This window comes from Phaseolus vulgaris, chromosome 4 (assembly GCF_000499845.2).
Source record: "Phaseolus vulgaris cultivar G19833 chromosome 4, P. vulgaris v2.0, whole genome shotgun sequence".
Taxonomy (NCBI): Eukaryota; Viridiplantae; Streptophyta; class Magnoliopsida; order Fabales; family Fabaceae; genus Phaseolus; species Phaseolus vulgaris.
Window position 1 is genome coordinate 31,238,767 of NC_023756.2, and position 24,735 is coordinate 31,263,501.

A 24,735-nucleotide genomic window follows, 5' to 3' on the forward strand; every position below is an offset into this window, starting at 1 on the left:
GAGGAGAATTCCAAAATGAGAAGTTTGCAAAGTTCTGTGAGAAGCTGGGGATCCTACACAATTTCTCTGCTCCAAGAACACCACAGCAGAATGGAGTTGTAGAGAGGAAGAACAGATCTCTTGAAGAGCTTGCAAGGACAATGCTTAGTGAATCATCACTTCCTAAGTATTTTTGGGCAGATGTAGTAAGCACCTCTTGCTATGTGATGAATAGGGTGCTTATAAGGCCCATCTTGAAGAAAACCCCATATGAGCTGTTCAATGGAAGAAAGCCTAACATCAGTCACCTCAAAGTATTTGGTTGTAGCTGTTTTATTCTCAACAATGGAAAGGAAAGCTTGGGAAAGTTTGATGAAAAAGCTGACCTTGGCATTTTCATTGGTTATTCCCTCACAAGCCATGCATATAGAGTCTACAACAAGAGATTGATGATTGTAGAAGAATCAGTACATGTAGTCTTTGATGAGGTAGATCGCAGAATCAGTGAGAACCCAAAGATCAGTGCTGAGGAAGACGAACAGAGCATCAGTTTAGAGAAGCTAGATATCAGTGTAGAAAAACAACTGGTTGATTCGCAGAAACAACCGATTGAAATTCTGCAACAGAGTGAGCTGCCCAAATAGTGGAGGATTCCTAGAGATCTGTCAGTGGATAACATCCTAGAGATCTGGTGCAACCATTTTCCATCGTTCGTTTGAGTTTTAATCGGTAGTTTGAAGTTTTCCACCGTTCGTTTGAGTTTTAATTGGTAGTTTGAAGTTTTCCACCGTTCGTTCGAGCTTTCGATCCGTTTTCTGGAAGTTTCTTACTGTTTACGCGGTTTCCAATCGGTTGGTTCGAAGTATTACCGTTCGTTCGCGTTTCTGGTTGGTGAATCGGGAGTTTTGCTGGAGGAGCTGTAGGTTCATGCTGAAGTTACAAGTTTCTGTGAAGGTTTCGACGTCCGAATCTATCGGCGTGCTGTTGTGTTTGTGTTTTTGGAAGTTCTTGGGAGTTTGGGAGTTTCTGAGTGATTGATTGCTGCAGGACCCCCCGAGCGCCTCCACTCCACATATAGCAGCAGGAGGGGGCCCTCCTTCCAACACCTCAGCTGCAGGAGTCGTTCCAATCGGGGATGAGGCCGCTCACACCTCTCCAATCCTAATCACCGAGTCCCCGATTGCGTCGCCGCGCCAAGAAGCAAACACCGAAAATATTGCTAAGGAAGGCGGCGACGAGAACCCTCAACAAGCCCCCCTGGCGCCTCTCCAAGCCGCAAATCTTTCCCTCGAGGTGACGAGGATGTGGGAACCTCTGACTGCTAAACTCAAAACCATCGCAGAGGATATCCCATCAATCATAACGAGAGCTGTGGAGAGCTCCACCAGGCGGCTACAGGATGACATCTACAACCTCAAGACCGAGAACAGCACAATGAAGGTCGAGGTGGAGAAGGTGTCATTCAGCCTAACGCTCGCGGAAATGGAACATTCTCGAGTGGAGGATGCCCTAAACACCGAGCTTAGGCTTGCGCGCAAGGAAGCTGTCGACCTTCACCGCAAAATCCACGAACTTGCCCAAGAAAAGGTCGAACTTGAAAGCAGAATCGTACCTCTGCGTACCAAGGCGAGCAACCTGGAGGCTCAAATTCAAGCCAATGCCGACAAGGTACAGAAGCTGGAGCAAAGGTCGATCGACCGCGAGAAGCTACTTGGGCAAGTAGAGAAAGCAAGAGACGACGCCATGGCTGATCTCTCCGAGGCAAACAAAGAGAAGGTGAAGATGGTTGCCGAGTTGGCCCAGGCTCAAACAGAATCTAAGAAGGTGGCTGACGACCTTCTTCAAGCTCAAGAGACCAACAAACAACTCCAAAAACAGGTCGAAGAGCTGGGGCAGCAGAACAAGGAGCTTAAGCAGCAGGTTGAAGGATTTCAAAAGCAAATTGAAGAACTTAAGCTAAGCTCTGCTCAGATTCTGGTTGTTGGGTTTGATGCCGCTCGAGAACAGTTTGCATGCCTCTTCCCTGATCTTGACCTTAGCATGGTGTCGTTAGACAACGAAGTAGTAGATGGGAAGGTCGTTCCCGCCGAAGACTCAACCAACTCTACCCCATCTGCCTCTTTATGAATTCCCTTGTATTTATCTTGTAAAAACTCTTGCACATGTATTTTGAACAGCTACTTATTTCAATAGCGAAATTTGGATATGTCGTCTGACTTCTCTTGAGCGCTTTACTTTCTTTGCATGCCTAACTCTGCTACGCTTAACTTAGCGATTTTGCAAACATGACCTTTGGCGTAACTTCTTCGAGCTGATTCAAACTTAAGCAATAATCGCTTTAAACAACTTGTACCCCTGAGGCACTAACCTGATCGTAAGAAAAGTTCCAAGCAATGAACTGTGATTCAATCATTGGTTCAAACAACGTCCCACTTGACCCGCTTTATCAAACAAGTCTTTCAACCTTCTCGCCGTGTTTGAACTTTCGCGATCACCTAGACCTCTTGGCAACACCAGCTTTCCTTAGCCTCAGGCTCTGGCAGTCATCTCTTTATCTGAGGCAGAAATGCCCTTTGGGACCTTCCTTTACCTCCCCTGAACCTCAGAGCTAAAGACTGGCTGGCTAGGCGTTCTCTTCGAACCTACCTTAGCCACCTTTCAAGCTTCTTCCACCCTCTTCGCCGTACCCGAACTCGTCCAAGACGAGAAGGATTTTATCTTGCCTATACTCGCGCACAGGCGAGAAGGCCTTTTAACTCGCCTGAACTCGCTCATCGGCGAGAAGGACTTTTACTCGCCTGAACTCGCTCATCGGCGAGAAGGACTTTAAACGGCCTTAACTCGCTCGACGGCGAGAAGGACTTTGTCAGGTGCCTCAACTTGCCCAGGGTGTACATCTCCTCCCCCCTGGATGCACTGAGGACCTTTTCTTTCTCACGCCTGCACTCGCTCAACGGCGAGGAGGTCTTTGATGGGCCTTAGTTCGCACAACGGCGATAAGGACTTTATCCGGTGCCTCAACTTGCCCAGGGCGTACATCTCTTCCCCCCTGGATGCACTGAGGACCTTTCTCGCCTGCGCCCGCACAACGGCGAGGAGGTCTTTAACTCGCCTCAAAACGCGCGAGGGCGTTGAGGTCTTCCATCTGGTGCCTCCGATCGCCGAAAAACGATGAGGACTTTAAAAACTTAACTGGTGCCTCTAATCGCCGAAAAACGATGAGGACTTTAAAACTTAACTGGTGCCTCTAATCGCCGAAAAACGATGAGGACTTTAAAAACCTTAGAAAACACGCGACATATCTCTTCGTGCCTCAAATCATGTACGAATGACAAGGTCTTTCTTCTAAACTTTTGGAAATAACACATATGCGATCTGAAAACACCTTATACTTCGACAACTCTTCTTTTATTGGGTGGCCTCATTAAAAACCCTCCTTAGGGAAAAAAGAGTGCCCCCTTAAAACTGTTTTAACAGAGACATTGCAATGTAATATTTGTGTTTGTCTTTACTTACAAAGCTCTTAGCTATAGTACAACTTCAGGTGTGTGGCGTTCCAGGTACGAGGGATCGCCCCCCCTTCCAACGTCTCCAAGCGATAGGCTCCGTTCCCGAGTGCCTCGGTTATTCTGAACGGTCCAGTCCACTTGGGTGATAGCTTATTCTCCATCTCGTACTGGTGGGCCTTTCTCATCACCAGATTGCCTTCTCTAAACTGCCTTGGCATCACCTTTGAGTTGTACCTTCGCTCGACCCTTCTCTTCACCGCCTCAGCCTTCAGCCTTGCCTCCTCCCTGACTTCATCCAGCAGATCCAGGTTCAGTCTTCTCTCTTCATTCGAGTCTTCCTCTACAAAGTTCTGGAATCTCGGCGAGCTCTCCTGAATCTCGACTGGAATCATGGCATCACACCCATAGACCAAGCTAAACGGGGTCTCATGGGTCCCTGACTGCTCGGTGGTGTGGTACGCCCAAACTATTCGGGGTACCTCCTCAGCCCAACTTCCCTTGGCTTTCTCGAGCCTCCTCTTCAAACCTCTCAGCAACACCCGGTTAGCTGATTCCACCTGGCCATTAGTCTGAGGGTGCTCGACGGATGCAAACACTTGCTGAATTCCGACCCCTTCGCAAAGCTTCTTCAACAGGTGGCTCGCAAACTGAGTCCCATTATCTGATACCAGGCGCTTAGGCACTCCAAACCGGCACACAATATTCTTCCATACGAAGCCTTCGATTTTGTGCGCGGTGATCTGGGCCACTGGTTCTGCTTCAATCCACTTGGTGAAATACTCAATCGCCACCACCAAGTACTTCATCTGCCTGATCGCCAGTGGAAAAGGTCCCAGGATGTCGATTCCCCAAGTGTGAAACGGCCAAGGGCTATAGATCGACTTCAACTCCTCGGGAGGCGCCTTGTGCCAATCGGCGTGCTGCTGGCATTGTTTGCAGCACTGGGCGTACTTCTTGCAATCTTCTCTCATGGATGGCCAATAGTAGCCTGCACGGAGAGTCCTCGCGGCCAAAGCTCGACCCCCGACGTGACTTCCACATATTCCTTCGTGGAGCTCTGCCATAATCCTCGTGCACTTCTCGCCGTGTATACATTCCAGGAGTGGGTGAGTGAATCCAAACCTGTACAGATCGCCATCAATCAATGTATACTTGCTGGAATTTTTCTTTACCTTCCTAGCTTCTGTTGGATCTAGCGGGAGGAGACCATCTGCCAAACACCGCTTGTACTGTGTTATCCAAGTGTCTGGCTCGTGGGTGGCGCAGATCTGCATCACGTCCACCTTCTCTCCTCGACATGCTCTAATCCTTGGCGATCTCAGAGTTTCTTGCGTCAAAGACTTATGGCTTCTCGCTGCTCTCTCCGTCGACCTGCTTATCTGAAGGACCAGGTGATCTGCTACAAATGCCCTCGGCGTCTTCAAAGTTTCTTGAATCACTGTCCTCTGCCTACCCCCCTTGCCTGAGCTGGCGAGCTTAGCAAGCAAGTCAGCTCGGGCATTCTGTTCTCGGGGCACATGCACCACTTCAAAAGAGGCAAAGGAACTCTTCAATTCCTGCACATACGCCAAGTAAGCCGCCATTTGTGGATCTTTAGCCTGGAACTCGCCTGTTACTTGCCCTGTGACTAGCAGCGAGTCACTCTTAGCCATCAGCACTCTGGCTCCCATTTCTTTAGCCAGCAGAATCCCGGCGATCAGCGCCTCATACTCTGCTTGATTGTTGCTGGCTTTGAAGGCGAATCTCAACTATTGTTCGATCAGCACGCCGTTGGGTCCTTCCAATATGACTCCAGCACCGCTACCCTGCTGGTTTGACGATCCATCCACCGAGAGTACCCAACGGAAATCATCTCCTTCAACCCGCGTCGCCTCTGAAGAGAGCTCGACTACAAAATCTGCAAAGATTTGCCCTTTGATCGGGCCTCGAGGCTCATATTTAATGTCAAACTCTGACAACTCGACTGCCCACTTCACCATTCTTCCTGCAACGTCAGGTTTCTTCAAGACCTTCTGGATGGGCAGGTCAGTCATCACCAGTATCGTGAAACTGTGGAAATAGTGGCGCAACCTCCTCGCCGAAAACACCACAGCCAATGCAGCCTTCTCCAGGGCCTGATATCTCGTTTCTGGGCCCTGCAACACTTTGCTCACGAAATAAATAGGCTTCTGAGCCTGATCCTGGTCCTGGGCGAGCACCGCACTCACCGCCCTCTCAGTCACAGCGAAATACAACCTGAGAGGGATTCCCGCCAGTGGTTTGCACAGAACCGGCGGGCTCGCCAAATATTCCTTCAGCCTGACGAAAGCTTCCTCGCACTCTTTCGTCCAAGCGAACTTGTTATTGCGCCGCAGACACTGGAAATAGGGATGCCCCTTTTCTCCGCTCGCTGACACGAAGCGGGATAGGGCCGCCATCCGACCCGTCAGCTGCTGGACTTCTTTCACTGTAGTCGGGCTTCTCATCGCCAAGATGGCGGCGCACTTGTCCGGGTTGGCCTCTATCCCTCTTTCAGTCAAGAGAAAACCCAAAAATTTTCCAGCCTCCACGCCGAAAATGCATTTCTCCGGGTTGAGCTTCAACTTGAACTTGGCGATCGTCGTGAACAATTCTTCCAAGTCTGCAACGTGCTTGCTTTTCTCCTGCGAGGTCACGACCATGTCATCGACGTAAGCTTGCACGTTCCTTCTCAGCATTGGTGCAAGTACTCGGTCCATCAGCCTCTGGTACGTGGCCCCCGCATTCTTCAGCCCAAACGGCATCACCTTATAGCAGTAGCACGACCTCTCCGTCATGAAGGCTGTTTTTTCTTCATCCATGGGATGCATCTTGATCTGATTATAGCCCGAGAAGGCGTCCAGGAAACTCAGCAGCTTGCACCCTGCAGCACTATCAACCAGGGCATCAATGCTTGGTAAAGGATACGAATCCTTTGGGCAAGCCTTATTCAGGTCGGTGAAATCGACGCACATGCGCCATTTCTCGTTGCTCTTCTTTACCAGCACGACATTTGCCAGCCACTCAGGGTACTGGACTTCCCTGATGTGGCCTGCAGCGAGGAGTTTCTGGGTCTCATCTTTGATCGCCTGCCTCCTTTCTTCATTAAATTTCCTCCTTCTTTGCCGCACCGGTCTCACCATGTTGTCCATCGCCAGATGATGGCACAAGAAGTCGGGATCGATCCCGGGCATGTCCGAAGCAGACCAGGCAAACGCGTCCAGATGCCGTTCAATCACCTTGGCGATCTGGTCCTGGAGATCGACCTCCAGAGATCTTCCGAGCTTGAAAACCTTCCCCCCGATCTCCTTCTCGAGCCACTGCTCGACGGGTTTGGGCCTGGACTCTCTGGCGGCCACCGCCTTGGCGATTCCCAGCTCCCTTGCCTCCTCCGGGCGATTCCGCGCCTCTTCTTCCTCCAGGCCATTCCGCGCCTCTTCTTCCTCCAGGCCGGCATTCCTCTCCCCCAGCTCAGCATCTACCATCTCTACGTCCCTTCCGGCGGCCTCCTCCATTATCGGCGGTCTGGGCTTCACACCGGGAGGTGGGGTGGTTGTGACATAGCTCACTGATCTTTTATTTTTCAGGCTATTTTCATAGCACTTTTTCGCTTCCTTCTGATCAGACTTTATCGTGATCACCACCCCTTCCATGGACGGCAGCTTCACCTTCATATGCCGAGTCGATGGAATTGCGCCTATCCTGTTGAGAGTGGGCCTTCCCAGCAGGATGTTATATGCTGAAGGGGCGTTTACGATGAGGTACTTGATTTTCTCCGTCCTCGACCCAGCCTCATCGGTAAACGTGGTTCTCAGCTCGATGTACCCCCTGACCTCCACCTGGTCGCCAGCGAACCCATACAAGCACCCTCCATAGGGCCTTAGCTGGTCAAGGGGCAACTCTAGCTGCGTGAAAGTCGGCCAGAACATCACGTCTGCCGAACTTCCTTGGTCCACCAGAACTCGGTGAACCTTCCTCCCCGCCGTGATCAACGAAATAACAATGGGATCATTGTCGTGAGGCACAACGTCCCGAAGATCCTGCTTGGTGAACGTAATGTCCACTTCGGGCGAGTGATCTTCAAACATGTCCACCGACATCACCGATCGCGCGTACTTTTTCCTCTGCGATGCGGTGCATCCACCACCTGAGAAACCCCCTGCAATGGTGTGAATCTCCCCATGGATAGGCATCTCGTGTTGCTGGGCTTCTCCCCCTGCCGGCTGGGAACTCGACGCTCCTCCGGTCCTTCTGTCCAGCAGATAGTCGTTTAGGAAGCCGCTCTTAACCAGGTCGTCGAGCTGGTACCCTAAAGACAAACACGAGTCCAGGTTGTGGCCAAAGCACTGGTGGAACTCGCACCAGACGTCCGGCTTCGACCCCAGCACCTTGTCGCCCACCTTCTCGGGCGCCTTCAACCTAGCAGATATGTTAGGGATAGCGATCAGGTCCGCTAGTCCCATGACGAATTTGTGCTTAGGTGGGCGATTGTATTCCCGGCGTGCTGGTTGTTGGCGTGCTGGCGGTTGGCGCGCTTGGCTTCTTCCCTTGTTTCTTCTATCGTAAGGATAGCGAGTCCTTTGATCCTTTTTGGCCGCCGCTGCCGTTTCCAACACCCTCTGTGGCTGGATCCTGGTCTGGGCGCGTGGCCTAACGGGAGCCACACTGCCTCTCTTCTCGGCGACCTCACTCTCGTCGGCGATGTGAGCCACCGCAAGTCGCCTGACTTCAGCAAACGTCGCTGGATGAGCCCTGATCAAGGCTTCGCATAATGGCCCTGGCTGCACGCCCTTCTTGAAGGCATAAACCAGCATTTCTTCATCCTTGGCCGGCGACCTGACCATCTGCGCTCCGAAGCGATTGAGGTAGTCTCTGAGGGACTCCCCATGGTACTGCCTTATATCAAACAGATCATAGGACACTCTGGGCGGTGCCTTGTTCACAATATACTGCTCGACAAAGATTTTCGAGAATTGCTGAAAATTAGTTATGTGGCCATTAGGCAGGCTCACAAACCACTCCATCGCCGTTCCCTGGAGCGTGCTCACGAACATCTTACAATAGACAGCATCCGACCCCATATCTTACAATAGATAGCGGTGTCGCCTTCAGCTGCGACGGGAGCCACGGGACTGGAACGATTGCTCCTCATCTTTCTCATCAACTTCAGCGAACCACAGAAATACAGCAAATAACACTTCAACCACGAACGAACCAGCGACCGATCGGAGAAGATTCAAGAAACTGCGCAAGAACTTCAAGAACACCGCGAACCTTCAAAGAAAAACGCAGCTTCACCAAAACCACCGTTTTCCCGCAAACCAAACAACCACTCGAAAGAACTCGAATCCACCGATCGAAAAACCAAACGAACGGTTTAAAACACAAACTTCACCGAACGAAACTCAAAGAAACCAAGAACGACGGTTGCACCAGCACACAACCGCGCAGAAAGCCTCGAAAACCTCCACGAACTCACGCTGTGGATGGGAGCACGTTTTACACGGCCCCACGGTGGGCGCCTGATGATCCTGCCTGTTGACCGAAGCGCTGGAGAATGCCTCGTCAAAGGATCGACGTGCGCGCCGCTTCTCACTTCCGTTCCTCCTCTGGATCTATCTCAAGAACCTGCAAAGAAACGATACGGCGCCCCTGCGGCCGATCGCACTCCGACGCTCAAGTCAGTGACGGTATCACCAAATACTAAGAACTGGAACCGTGCAAATCTCTCTCACAAACAGCTCTGTCACCCGCAAGCGTAAAGTGTATGAACTGAACGCGCGTACCTTAGAAAATCTGTTAGGAACTCTTATATACCTGGTGGTTTTCTCTCTCCTGGCAGTTACAGGCTTGGACACGTGGCCTGCATCCAACCGTACACGTGCCATCATCTGGAGGCTCACTGACTTGGCGCTGCTTCTACTCTCATTTTGGCTAAGTTACCTATGCATGGTACTGCCCAGTGCATAGCTAACTCAGGAGTGCGATCTCTACTGAAACTGGCGAGGTAGGGCCTTCATACACCTTCCTTGTGGTCTCGCCGGCCGCCTTCATAATCTGCTTCTTCTTTAACTTCGGCGATGTGCTTGTTCTGGCGATCTCCGACTGTCTGATCGCCTGAGTCCGCATCTGGCGACTTCATCCCCAAACTGGCGATCGCCTATTCTGGTACGCTGGAGACCGGAACACGCCAACTTGACTATCGGTGACTACACGTGCCTCCCGACTTCCTTCCCAACTGTCAACCGGGCGCCTTATCAACACGCCTACACTGTAACAGGATGCCACGTCATCGCATCCGACCACCAGGGCGGTACAGGAGGGTTTTTAATGAGGCCACCCAATAAAGAAGAGTTTTCAAAGAGTTTAAAGCTTCTAAGATTGCATGCTTGTTGTTTCGAAAGTTTTAGTAAAAAGACCTTATCAATCGTACGTGATTCAAGGCAAGCTTAAAGCTATGCTGTATGCTTTCTAAGTAAAAGTTTTGAAGTCCCCATCGCTTTTCGGCGATTGGCGGCATCAGTTAAGGTTTTAAAGCCCTCATCGTCTTTCGGCGATCGGAGGCACCAGCGATGACTAAAGACCCCAGTGCTCTCGTGCGTTTGGAGGCGAGAAAGAGTAAAAGACCTCCTCGCCCTCGAGCGAGTGCAGGCGAGAAAGAGAAAAAGTCCTCAGTGCATCCAGGGGGGAGGAGATGTACACCTTGGCAAGTTGAGGCACCAGATAAAGTCCTTCTCGCCGTCGAGCGAGTTCAGGCAAGATAAAGTCCTTCTCGCCGTCGAGCGAGTTCAGGCGAGAAAAAGTCCTTCTCACCTCAGAGTGAGTTCAGGCAAGATGAACTGAAAAGTCAGGGGTGTTCGTGACCTTAAACGGCGGGAAAGGAAGGAAAACGCCTTTCCCCCTTTAAGTGAAACGTCAATATTGACTTAGTAAGACCAGAGAAAACTTCCACGCTTGTAGGCGGTGTGAAGACAGATAAAATCCTTCTCGTCTTGAACGAGTTCAGGTATGGTGTGAAGGGTGAAAGAAGTTTAAAAGATAGCTAAGGTAGGTTCAAAGAGAACACCCCGGTATCCGGCTTATTGTTCTGAAACTCAGGGAGGTAGAGAAGGACCAGTTAAGTTGTTTAAGCGAGTTCTACCAGTTAAGTTGATCAACCATACAACGGGTAAGAAAGCAGATGAAGGTTAAAGAATGCGAAGTAAACAGAAAGACGAGGTGCAAAAAGCGGAAGGAGTTACATAAAGCAATGTCAGTTCAAATACATAAGAAGAAAAATTACATGTAAAGTTTTTACAAAACAGAAATGAGCACCAAGTTTTCAAAGAGCGAAGTGATGGAGGGAGACAATTAATCTTCAGAGGGCACGATCTTCCCATCCACCACTTCGTTGCAAATGGACACCATGGTCAGATCAAGCACGGGGTATTGGCAAGCGACTTGCTCCAGGGCGGCGTCGAACCTGGCGGCAAGGACTTGGGCGGAGCTTTGCTCGAGCTCTTCGGTTTGTTTCTTCAGCTCTTCAGTTTCCCCGCGAGCTTGAGCAAGGTCTTCAACAACCTTTTTGCCTTCGTCCCGCGCCTGGGCCAGCTCTGCAACAATCTTCTTGTTTTCCTCTTGAGCCTTGGCGAGCTCAGCCATGGTGTCGTCCCTCTCCTTCTCGACCTTCCCGAGGAGGACCTCCCGATCTGCTGACCTCTTTTCAAGGTTCTCCACCTCGGCCGCATCTGCTTTCATTGATGCCTCCAAGTTGGCCACCTTGAGCCTGTAGGGTACCAGCTTACTCTCCAGCTCAATTTTCTCTTGAGCTAGGAGGTGCAGTTTTTGGCGTAGATCGGAGGCCTCCTTGCGTGCGCCCCTTAGCTCAGCGCTCATGGCGTCCTCTAGCCTTGAATGATCGATTTCTGCCACCATCAGGTTGCAAGACAGTTTTTCCGCCTCAATCCTTATCAGGCGGTTCTCCTCCTGGAGCGCTGAGTTCTCATCTCGAAGCCTCTTGTTGGACTCCTCCACAGCTTTTGTTACGATTAAGGGGAGATCCTCTGCCATCATTTTCAGCTTGGCCGTGAAGGGCCTCAAGGCCTCGTCGACAGAAGAGGGGCGACTTGCAGTTGTTGCTGGTGGAGGCGTTGGAGGAGCTTGGTGCTGACTTTCACCAGCACCCTCTTGAGTCTGTAGAGCAAGGGGGGCTTCTTGGTGTGGTGGTGAAGTGGGAGATTCGGTTATGAGAATTGCAGAGTTGTGAGCACCTTCATCTCCACCTGGTGCGGCTCCAACAATAGAGGTGGTTGAAGGAGGACCCTCTCCAGCGGATACGAACGGCGTGGAGGCGCTTGGAGGGTTCTCGATGAAATTAGGCTCGCTGCCTTCAACCACAGGGGGCGCGACAGCCAAGGGTGTTGCTTGGACTGGCGGTATTGGAGCTGGAGGAGAGGGCGGTGTTGGTGTTGGGAGAGCGGGTGTTGAAGAGGGTGTTATCCTTGTTCTTTTGGTGACGAGGCCGTCCTCAGTCGCCTCATCATCCTCTTCTTCCTGTACCACTTGAGGAGTTTTCCTCTTTGGCTTCCTCAAGACAAGTTTTTTTCTTTGAGGGGCGGGTAGTGTCTCCGAAGGAGTTGGACCTTGGGGAGGAGTTCTGCCCTGAGCAGCGGCGATCTCCACCACCGAGTTGGGCACGGTTTGGGAACCCGTCGTCAACTTGTGAGATCGGGCGATCGCCCTCAATTCAACCAGTTTACCTTTTCCCAGCATGTTATCTGCACAAGGTAAAGAATAGGTGAGCAATTAAAACAGAAGCAGAAAATACAAGCATGTCTGTACAGGGGTAACCCAAGCAGCACCTAAGTTAATAACGGAGTGCCAAAGTAGAACGAAAAAAATGCCAAGTCGGTGTTAAATTTGATGGTGAGGTGGGGCTTACCGATGTGGGCTTCGAGTTGACCCTCGTGGAATTCGAAGGTGATTATTGAGGAAGTAGGAAAGTTAATGTGGGCATCAGCCACCCTCTTCCAGAAAAGGTAGAGGTCCTTGTCCAACTCACCCATGTTGTCAGGACTTCTTGGCCTTCTGAAGTTTTCTTTGGAGTCCTTGCTCCCCTTGTTTACCCAATACAAGGGGAAGCCACCGAGCAACGAGGGGTCTTGATCGTTTTGAGGTACTTGGACAAACTTTCCTTTCCAGTCTTTGTAGGATTGTTGGAAGATTGAGAGGATCGATCTCCCAGCAATCCCGTTTAAGCTCACCCAGGGGCGGTCTCCGGGATTCTTGGCCTCGAACAAGAAAAGGAAAACATCTACCGAGGCCGGTAGTCCCAAGTGCGCGCACATGATTTGAAATGCCCTCACGAATGCCCAGCTGTTGGGATGGAGCTGGGCAGCGGCAATGTTGAGCTCGGTTAGTAGCACTCGTTCAAAGCGGGTGAAGGGAAACCTGAGTTTCACCTTCTTGAATAGAGTGGTGTAAACGAAGCAGAACAACTCGCCGTTGTTCCCCTTGTCATTCGCGCAGATTGGCACGTCGGGAGGGCAAGGCAGCACCATTAACTTGTCGTCGTGCTCCTTGTGGAACGAGAGGTTGGGTTCGTCCCCTTTCTTCAGCCGTAGCACCGCCAGCGCAAAGTTTACTGAAGAGGTCTCCTTCAGCAAAGTTGGGGTGGCCCACGGGTAGAGTTTCTTATAGTCTTGTGTAGGAATGGAGGCTCCTCCGGCGACTGGTGGAGTTGCCTGAGCGGGGTTGACGTGAGAAGTTGCAGGCCTCTCAGCCTGGGTAGAAGGAGCACCAGATGCTCGTGGTGGGTTACGCACTGGTGGAGGATTTGCCCCAGGAGCAACCCTACGCGCTTGGGGTGGAGGGTTTCGCGACGAAGAAGGAGGGTTCGCGGTGGATTTTGTATGAGCCATCGCAGGAACTACAAAGGAAAATGAAAGGGATGAAACAAAGCTAACAGAACGACTCGATTGAGGACGAAGAAAGAAGAACGAACGAACAAGAGTTTGTTGGGATGAAGATGATGGAAGACGAAGCCCTAAGTTACGAGAGGGGAGGAAAGGAAAAAACAGCCCACAACGTATGCACCAGACAGATAATGGATGATGCGAATCGGTCAAAATGCAACAAGTATCAATAGAAGGCGTAAACGAGTTACCTTTTGGTGATCTGATGAGTGTTGAAGAAAGTTGGAGATTGAGAGAGTTGAGGAGCGTCGTAGGATGCAGAGGAAAAGCTTAGAGCGTTTGAGAATGCAGAAAGATGATGGAACAGTGGAAGTGCAAGGGGTTTTAGGGGTTTTTCGAGCGTTTTCGGAAGCGCAAACGACAGTTGAAGATAGCCGTTGATGAAGCCACGTGTCGTGCGATTGGAAAAAGGGGTTTGGTGGAGCGCCAGAAAAGCAGAGGGTATGAACGTTTGGAATTCCGTGCCAGCGCCACGTAGATCGACGCTGATGTGACCTTTTAGTCTTTTCGCTGGACAAGTCTCCGCTTAAGACTGGGGGGCTTGTGTACCGACCAGGTAGTCGGGAGTGATGACGTGGCAGCAAGCGGTAATATAGGCGTGTTGAACGGAGCACCTGGCTGACGGAAGGGAAGGACATCGGGAAGTTCGTGTAGTCGCCAATCGTTAAGTTGGCGTGCTCCGATCTCTAGCATATCTAAACCGGCGGTCACAAGGCTTGTGTTGTAGTCGCCGTTTGTGAGCTTAGGCGACCAAGTGATCCGAGATCGCCGAGAGGGGGACATCGCCGAAAGATCAGGAAAGCTTGTTCAAGGCCTTCAAAGGGCACGAGCATGAAGGATGAAGTTGTCAGATGATCATTCCCTAGCCAGAGGTTGAGACCAGGGAACAAGTTTACCAGAACATGCATGATGAGCAAGTAATGCAGATTGTGATAGCGGCAGGCGAGACCACAGAGAAGGTGTGCATGGTGGCACCCGTGCTCGCCATTAGAAGAGATCGCGCTCCAAGGCAGCTATACACCGAGTTGCTCCTCACCTGAGTAACTTAGTCGAACAGCCTGAAGAATAGAAGTGGCGCTCAAGCAGAAGACGTTCCAGATGGTAACACGTGTACAACTGGATGCGAGCCACGTGTCCAGAGGTGTAACCGTCAGGAGAGAGAAAATGCACAGGTATATAAGGAACTCTTAACAGATTCTGAGGTACGCGCGTTTAGAACACTTCTTTACGCTTTGAGAATACTTGAGTACGCTGAGAGAGTTTTTGCACGGTTCCTTGAGTTTCTAGCTTTTCTCTCTTAGAGTTTTGGTGGTTCAGTCACTGACTTGAGCGTCGGAGCGCGATCGGCCGCAGCGGCGCCACTCTGCCTTTTGCAGGTTCTTGAGGTGAATCGAGGTGTGAAGGACGAAAGCTAGCATGGTGCAAAGCCGATCCAGAGGAAGATACCTTTGACGATGCAAGACTCTTGCGTCCTGGTCAACCGGCAGGATCAGAACCAAAGTCAATTGAAGAAGCTCTCAAGGATGAGAAATGGGTTGAGGCTATGCATGAAGAGCTAAACCAATTTGAAAGAAATGAGGTATGGTTTCTTGTTCCTAAAACTAATGAAATGAATATTATTGGTTCAAAATGGGTTTTCAGGAACAAGCTAGATGAGGATGGAGTGATCACTAGAAACAAAGCAAGGCTAGTTGTCAAAGGCTACAATCAAGAAGAGGGCATAGACTATGGTGAAACCTTTGCTCCTGTGGCTAGATTGGAGGCTGTGAGGCTGCTGCTGGCTTTTTCTTGTATGAGTGGCTTCAAACTCTTCCAAATGGATGTAAAGAGTGCCTTCTTGAATGGCTACATCAATGAGGAAGTCTATGTAGATCAACCACCGGGTTTTGAAGATCACAAGTTTCCTAATCATGTCTTCAAGTTGAAGAAAGCTTTGTATGGTCTGAAACAAGCTCCAAGGCAGTGGTATGAGAGGCTTAGCAACTTTCTGCTATCTCATGGTTATGAAAGAGGAATGATAGACAAGACTCTCTTCATCAAAAAGTCTAATGCAGAAATTATTCTTGTGCAAATCTATGTTGATGACATCATCTTTGGTGCTACACAAGATAGGCTATGTGAAGAATTTGTGGCTGCAATGAAAGGTGAGTTTGAAATGTCTATGATGGGAGAACTATCTTTCTTTCTTGGATTGCAGGTTAAACAAACAAAGGATGGGATCTTCCTAAGTCAATCAAAATATTGCAAGGAAATTCTCAAAAAGTTTGACATGGAAAATTGCAAAGAGGCAAGCACTCCAATGCCATCAAGCTGCTATATGGATGCAAATGCTGCTGGAAAGGGTATAAATCAAACAAAATATAGAGGTTTGATTGGATCATTGCTTTATCTCACGGCAAGTAGACCGGACATCATGTTTGCGATGTGTCTATGTGCAAGATATCAAGCAAATCCTAAGGAGTCACACTTCAAAGCTGCAAAAAGGATTCTGAAGTATCTCAAAGGAACATCTTCTGTAGGACTATGGTATCCTTCTCATTCTCCAATACATTTAATTGGTTATTCAGATTCTAATTTTGCAGGTTGCAAACTAGATAGAAAAAGCACAAGTGGCACTTGTCACCTTCTTGACTCAAGCCTAATTTCATGGCATAGCAAGAAGCAAGCATGTGTTGCTCTCTCTACTGCTGAGGCAGAATATATAGCTGCAAGTAGCTGCTGTGCACGGATCTTATGGCTCAAGCAACAACTTGCAGATTTTGGCTTACAAATCAGCAAAGTTCCCTTGATGTGTGATAACACAAGTGCAATCAATCTTACCAAAAATCAGATTCAGCACTGAAGGACCAAACATATTGAAATAAGACATCATTTCATCAGAGATCATGTGCAAAATGGGAACTGTGAAGTGAAGTTTGTGGAGACCAAACTGCAGCAAGCTGACATCTTCACAAAGCCTTTGCCAAAAGAGAGGTTTTTCTTCTTAAGAAATGAGTTAGGTATTCTTGATCTTAATAATCTCTCTTAAATCTTTTTTTTTAATACATGTTAAAGTCTATTTGTGAAGACAAATAGGGGGAGAATTATTGGTTCTTGTATATCTATGTCTTATATGCATAAAATGTTTAAATCTCTGAATTTAAACTTGCTTTCTGCTGCTGCTGATAGAAACAACCTATTGTTTCGTGCAAACAACCGATTGTTTATTATGCTTAATGAGTGAAATCCAACTTGTTGCTGTAAGAAGCTTTGGATAGTATGAATGCTTTCTCTGCAGGAACTGCTTCAGATTTAATCAGTACAACACAAGCACCAGGGATTTGTCTTCATCAAATAGGGGGAGATTGTTGAACCAAGTGGAGTTCAATGTTTTGAAGAATCCAAATCCTTTGAAGGATGATGAAGCCTCTGCTTTGCTTGTTGCTGCTGTGCTGGCTTTAGCCTTGTTCTGGGGTAGTTCAATGTTGTAATCAACACTTAGATTAAATCTCAAAGCAATTAGCATCTCAATTTTATCAAAGCAAAATGATTTTCAAACTAAGTTGAAACAACCGATTGTTTTGTCGAAACAACCGATTGTTTACACTTAGATGTTTTGAGAAAGTTTGAAAACTGTTTTTGAATGGTGTATTTTGTTAAGTAACAAAACAACCGATTGATTCGAGGAAACAATCGATTGTTTGTTTTAAAACCATAACAGAAAAACTGTTTTCTTTGACTGAGCTTTAAATGCTTTAACTGAATACGCTCCAGTCATTAAAAGCTTTGACCAATCTATTTTAAATGCAATTAAGAGTTTGTTAAGATTTGATAACAAACTATATTCTTAGATATATTATGAAAAACAGTTTTGATATATTAAGAATCTTGAAACAAAGTTTTCATCTAAGAGTTTTTCAAAGTATTCTGAGATTGCTAAAGAGTTGAGAGATTGATCAAGGTGCTGAATAGGAATTCTACTTGTATTGATTTCAGATTTCCATCTGTAACAAGTGTAATCTTTGTAAACTGCTGAACAATTCGTTTGTGTGTGTTGCTGAGATTGGCTGTGTGTTCTTGAGGTGTTCAAGATCAGCAATCTTAGTGTTGGCCAAGGAGAGTGTGTTTCTTGAGGTGTTCAAGGTCATTCTCTTGGTTGTGGTGTAAGTGATCAAGTGGTGATTGCTTAGTGGATATCCTCAGGGTTTCTGAGAAGACTGGACGTAGCTCTTGTTTGGAGTGAACCTGATGAGAGTCAAGTAAAGGAGGTTTTTATTAATGAAGGACGAGGCAATTCACCATCACACTTGAAGTTCTTCCTTCTAGTCTTCTCAAAATTAAAAGAAGACATAAAATAAAGAGAGGCCCAAGCCCAAAGCCCAAGCCCAAACCCAAGTCCATCCTATGAAGGGCAAGGCCAAGTATTAAATAATAAAGAATATTGTTGAAGGTGCTTAGAGGGAAACATTAGAAACCTCTATTGTTAAAGCATCTTTTAGTCTTTAGTTAGGAGTCTTAGGGGGGGTGTGTTAGTAGATAGGTGTAGGAGTAGAAAAGGAGGTGCCAAAGTGAATGAAGAAGTCACACCTTCCTCATGCTTTGTTTTAGGCGCAAATTCTAGAAGCTTTTTGGGAGGGAGTTTTTGAATTTGTGTAGCTTATATTTCAGCACCTTAGGCTATAAATAGAGGTGCTCTCTTTGTATTTTTGAGATTTGAATTTATCTAAAGAAACTATACTCAAAATTGGAGTGAGCATTGGAGAGCTTTTGAGCCTTCTTCTCTAGTCTTATCTTGAAGGATCATGGTTTCCTCAAGTGGCGGCTTGCACACTCATCTAGGAGCATCCATACTTCTAGTGGCGTGATCATCCAACCTTTCTTCCATCTTCATGAGCATTCTCTTCTCCTTCCTTTCTTCTCTTGTTAATTTCCTTGTCTTAGCTTGTTTCCTAATTGTTTTGGTTCGGCAATTTCAGCTTGTTATTGTGTAGCTATGGTTCATTTGTGTTCTTGGCTGTTTTTCATCTTTTCTTCTTCAATTCCAGCAATTTGATTCGGTACCTTACTGTTTTGTTTTGTTAATTAGTGTTTTTGCCTTTCCTCCATCTCTTTTGGTTAAATTTGACAATATGTGGAACATCCAAATGAGTTTGGGATTTGGTACTAGTTTTTGGTGAGTTCTTGTCTTAGAACAATGATCCAACTCTAAGAAAAGTGCCTCGATAATGTCCAGCTCAAGGTGATTCCTAAGAATGTCAAGAATCATTCTCCATATGGCTAGTGGAATCACATCAGAACCAGTATAAACAACTGTGTACAATTTCTCTATCCCTATCTCTTTAATTCAGTTTGATATTTTGGAACTGGTATAAACAACCGATTGTTTTTCCAGCGTTGTGCTTTTGCTGATTGTTTTGGAAAAACTGAATCCTTAATCAAGGTTTTTCTGAAGTATTTTCATTCTAAGCTTAAATGTTTTCAAAAATCCTTCTTAAACAATTCACCCCCCCCTCTCGTTTAAGACCATATATTCTAACAATTGGTAATACTCTCTCAAAAATTGAGTATAGTTTCTTTAGTCTAAATTCAAATCTCAAATGTACAAGGGAAGCACCTATATTTATACCCTAAAGGTGCTGAAAAATCAAACTAAAAGAATTCAAAATTCCCTCCTAAAGCTTACTAGAACCGGCGCCTAAACCAAGCATGAGGAAGGTGTGACCTCTTCCTTCACTTTGGCACCTCCTTATTTACTCCTACACCTATCTACTAACGCACCCCCCTCCTAAGACTCCTACCTAAAAACTAAAAAGATGCTTTAACAAAAGAGGTTTCTAATGTTTCCCTCTAAGCACCTTCATCTAAATAAATTACAAAAAGAGTAAATAAACTTCCCCTAGCTCCTAAAACTTTGAACATGCTTCTTGTAAGCCTTTGAGGTGGGCTTTGACCTCCATGGGCGTCCTCCATTTGAGCCTCTACCCTCTTCTTGATCTAGTTGATTGGCCTCCATGTCCTCTTGAGCTTGATCTCCATCAACAACAACAAACACAGCATAAATCTCCCCCTATTTGTCTTCACAAATAGACAAAAAGAAGAGATAAAGAAGATAATTGTTCTTAATACAACAGAATTAAAAAGCAGAAGCAGAAAACAGAAAAATTGATACAACACAAAAAACAATCGGTTGTTTCGAGATATCAACCGGTTGTTTTTCCTCTTTAGTCATCATCAGCATATTGTAGATCAAAAATCTGGTTCTGGACTGCCTCAATCTGTTCATCCAAAGTCATGAAGCGAGAATCCATCCTGTTAAACCTGTTATCAATGCTCTGGAAGTTGCTTACACACAGATCATGGAGATTTCTTTGATTCTCCGCAAATCCATCAAGCCTATTGACCATGTATCTCTCAAAAGAAGACATGGTTGGCATTCCATCTTCCTGATTTCCAGCACCAGCATTGGGTCCAACATCTTGATTTGTTTCAGGATGATCTTCATGTTGAAAATCCATATCAGTAGCATGATCTTCCTCTTCAAGATCAGCAACAGCGCTTGATGAGGCACAATGGTCACCATCTTTGCTTGTCCATTTGCCACCTATTTTAGTGAATCCCATTTTGTTGAGAGATCCATTGTTCATCTCTTGAGTTGACTTCACCAACTCAGATTTTTCATCCTCCAGATTCACTTCAAAATAAAACAAAAATTTAGAAATCAAAACAGCATATGGATAGTGATAGTCACTTAACCTCATTGCCTTTTGCATATGCTCCTTGATGACGTGGATCCAATTGATTTTGATTTTCTTCATTATGTAGTAGATATACACAAGGTCCTCCTCTATAAGAACAAAATGTTTGCTCCCCCTTGGAGTTAGAATCCAAGTCACAATAAGGGCCAACAACCTTTAATCAAGCCTCAAGCCACCAACCGAACAAGTCCTAACTTGAGAATTTTGATTCTTCAAACAACTTTTGTAGTATTGGACTTTGTTTAAATCCTCTACTACACCAAGGTTCCCTTGTTGATTCTGAGGCCAAAATACTTCAGACCTGCCACTGCAATCCACACATCATATGTGATCTCCATATCTACACCCTTCACATGAGAGACAAGGTTGTTTCCCTCAAATTTGAGATTTGTGTAGAACACTCTAATCAAATTTGGGTAGATGTTCCCCTTCATCTCCAAGAACTTTCTGAGAGATTGATCTTTGAGCAGCCTGCTTACATTATCTAGCTTTTGGCTTTTCAACCAATCAAAGCAAACAACTTTAGGGTTGTTTATCACTTTGGTGCTAGTCTCAAACCTATACCTTTCAATAAGATCATTATCACCAGAAAACCATCCTTCTAGCCTTCCTCCAGACCTTACTGCTCTGGTTTTAACTCTCTTTGAGGTGGGAGGAGTTGATTCCATGATGGAAGAGAAGATGCAGAGAAAAGCTCACACAAGAATTGCAAGAGATGTTGCAATTGGTTGTTCTTGTGAAAGAGATCAGCTGCAACAAATTTTATAGCAAAAACAAAATCATAAAGCATTCAATGACATGAGTGGGTACCGGATTTTCAGAGAGAAAAGACTTGACCAAGCCCTGCACAGAAAACGTCAGAAAAAGCAGAAAATCACATGGTCATCACATGTGATCTTTGATTAGTCATAAAAGCTCTTAAATTTTCAAGATTGTGGAATATATTCCTTTATGACTGTTGTAACTTCTTTCTGAGCGTGATCAGCTTTCAACACAGGTTCATTGACCAAGGATTCTTTCTTTAATTTGATCTGCAACGGATAGAAATTCAAAGAAGAAATTAAATTGATTTCTTCACAGTGTTGTCAGACACAAAACAATCAGTTGTTTCGAGGAAACACTCGGTTGTTTTTCTGCAGCAGTAAAACTGATTTTGAATTTTTAATCATGAGCAGAAAGAATTCAAAGCAGATGAAATTGAACATTTTTAAAGAAGATATTCAAGCATGAATCTGTACTTTAAACAAAAATTAAAGATAAAGATAAGGAAGGTCTTATCCTTTATGATGTTCTTTCAATGAGCTATGTGCTTTGTGATCAAGAAGCCTCATTTAACTGTTGAGAGCCTTTGGATAGATACAAAACATTGATTCAACTTCAATGTTGGTCTTTTTCTTCCAAGAACTTGATCAGTTGACTCAGTCCTTCACACTTCTTTAGATTTCCTGCACAAACATGAGTTCAAGCAACAAGATTTGGCCCCTTTACAACTGTGGGTCCATTTGATTCCTTTTTCTCATTTGGAACCTCACATCCTTTAGGAATCCATTTCATGAAGCCCCTGGGAACATAAAATTTCCTTATTTTGCAGAATCTAACCGAATGGCCCTTTTTCATGCAGTAAAAGCATGTAACAACCGGTTGTTTCGACTTAACAATCGGTTGTTTTATTGTCTTTCTTGAAAAATGTTTTGAAAACTTATCTTATTTGTTTTGTGTATTAAAACCTAAACCAGCCTTTCCTAAAACACAATTTTGAGATGCCAAGACATTCTCAAAGTTAGATTTTCCCTTCGAAAGCTTATCCACTGTATTAACAAGATAATGCACTTTCTTCTCAAGGTTTTCACAATTTTCGCAAATGAGAGTGTCACACTTGCAAGAAGAGTTTTTGAAATGTGTTTCCAGATTTTTAAAATCCTTTTTAGATTTTTAAATCTCTTCTTCAAGTGCCTTCACTCTCTTTTCCAGCCAGCTGTTAAGTTCTTTCAATATATTGTTTGAAAGCACAATCGATTAACTACATCGTGAGTTTCTTGAAAAGCTTCAAGCAATTCACTATAATTTTGTTCATTTAAAGAAGCACAAGAACTTACTTCACTTGAGCTGCAAGATTCATCATCATCTTCAGCAATCAAACAGATGTTTGCTTTTTCTTCTTCACTTGATGATGAACTTGATGAGGATACCTCATTCTCATCCCAAGCTATGTAGGCTCTATTTGTCTTGCCCTTCTTTTCCTTGTAGCTAGGCTTTTTCTCCTTGCTTTTGTTTGAGCAATCTGCCTTTATGTGTCCTTGCTCACCACAACCAAAACAAGTATAGTTATTGGAATTAAAATCATTGGATTTCTTTTTTCCATACCTACCTTGTGTCCATGCTCTATCAAGACATTTCAAAATCTTGATGTTTAGCTCTTCCTTTTCAAAGGTCTTGTCAAGGCTCATGAGATGATTGATGATGTGCATGAATCTTTTTTGTACTTCAGCATTTGTTTCACCTTTGAGCATTCTGAACATCTCATACTCTTGGATTAGAGTATGCTTCCTAGCTTTCTTCACCTCATTTGTACCTTCATGAGTTACTTCCAAGGTGTCCAACATTTCCTTTGCTGATTTGCATTGAGAGACCCTGAAAAACTCATTTGAATTCAAAGCAGAGGTTATTATGTTTTTAGCAATGCAATCAAATTTGGCCTTCTTGCTTTCAGAATCAGTCCATTGAGACCAAGGCTTTTCAATGGATGATCCATCTTTTTCAAATTTTGGGACAAAAGGACCATTTTCAGTTGCATCCCAAATACCTTTGTCAAGTGATTCTACAAAGTTTTTCATTTTGACTTTCCAAAATTGGTAGTTCAAACCACAAAACAGAGGTGGTCTGTTGATTGAAGCACCTTCCCCAAAAGGTAGTCTATCAGTCATTAAAAAACAGTTCTAGGATCACACTTGAATAAATTTCAAGAACCAAGCTCTTGATGCCAATTGTTAGAATGGATGGCTTTAAACTAGAAGGGGGGGGGGGGTGAATGGTTTAAAGAGGGTTTTCGCAAACTTTTAAGCCTGGAATGAAATTTTTTCAAGAAACAATTGATTGGGAAATCAGTTTGCCGAAACACAAAGCAAAAACAACAGCACCAGAAAAACAATAAGTTGTTTATACCAGTTCACAAATATTAAAATTAAATTTAAAGAGATTAAGGATAGAGAGAATGCACACAGAGGTTTATACTGGTTCACTATAAACCGAGAGCTACATTCAGTCTTCTCAGAAACGACTAAGGAAATCCACTAAGCAATCAACCCTAGATCACTTACAACACAACCAAAGAAGTGACCTTGATCCCCTCAAGACACACACTTCCCTTGGTCAGCACAACAACACTAAGAATGCTGATCTTGATCCCCTTAAGAACACACAACACGTCTCAAAAACACACAAAAAGTTTCTTTCAAAAGATACAAATGATTACACTTGTTACAGAACAAATCTGAAATCAATACAAGCTGAAAACCCTATCTCACACTCTTTGATCAAACTCAATCTCTAAGCAATCTCAACTTTTTCTCTTAATCAAAATCTTATTTTAAAAACCCAAATTTGTTTTTCTATTTGTAAAACAAAGTTGTTTGTTGTATAATCTCAACAAACTATTAATTGCATTTAAAGATTGGTCAAAGCATTAAAAACTAGAGCGTAAACAGTTAGAAAAGCATTTAATGCTCAGTCAAAGCACAAAACAGTTTTCTGTTATGGTACCAAAACAAACAATCGGTTGTTTCCACGAATCAATCGGTTGTTTTGGTTTTGACAGCAAGTCAACCATAAAAACAGTTTTCGACCTTTTCTAAAAACACACAAGTATAAAACAATCGGTTGTTTCGACAAAACAACAGGTTGTTTTTCACTTAGTTTGAAAAACACTTTTCTTTTAAAAGGATTGAGAATGCCTATGCTTTGGATTCAATCAAGAGTGGATTACATATTAAATCTACCCCAGATCATATCTAAAAGACGGCACAGCAACAAAATGAACATGTAGCCTTTCATCATCCTTCGAAGGGTTTGGATTCTTCAAAGCTTGAACCCACTTAGTTCAACACATATAAATGTTGCATTTGAAGATTCAAAGGATTCAGAAGCTGTGGGGGTTGGACAAACTGCAAGACTCCATGGAGTTTACTATTATTGAAGCACGAACATACTCAAAAGCACAAGGTAGCCTTATGCCTTTAGTTTCAGCTACCCCATTTCCAGCAGCAACAAACCCCAGCACTCCAACAAACACCAGAGAAACTTGTGCCTATCCCTTCAAAACTAACACTTTCTTGCCCCTGCACCTAGGCCTTAAAGACAGAACCTACGGCTTCAGCACTGGATGTGTGTTGGTCAACAACTTTTAAAACTGCTGCATCTCCTTCTGCCTCCTCCCAAACCAACACTCTACACAGGAGGTTGTCTCTGCCGTTCGTGGGCCTTACCTATAGCTATTAATGCAGATCATTGGGTTAAGAATCCAATCTACAAAGGAGTAATTAAAGGAATGCACCTTATGCTTCATCC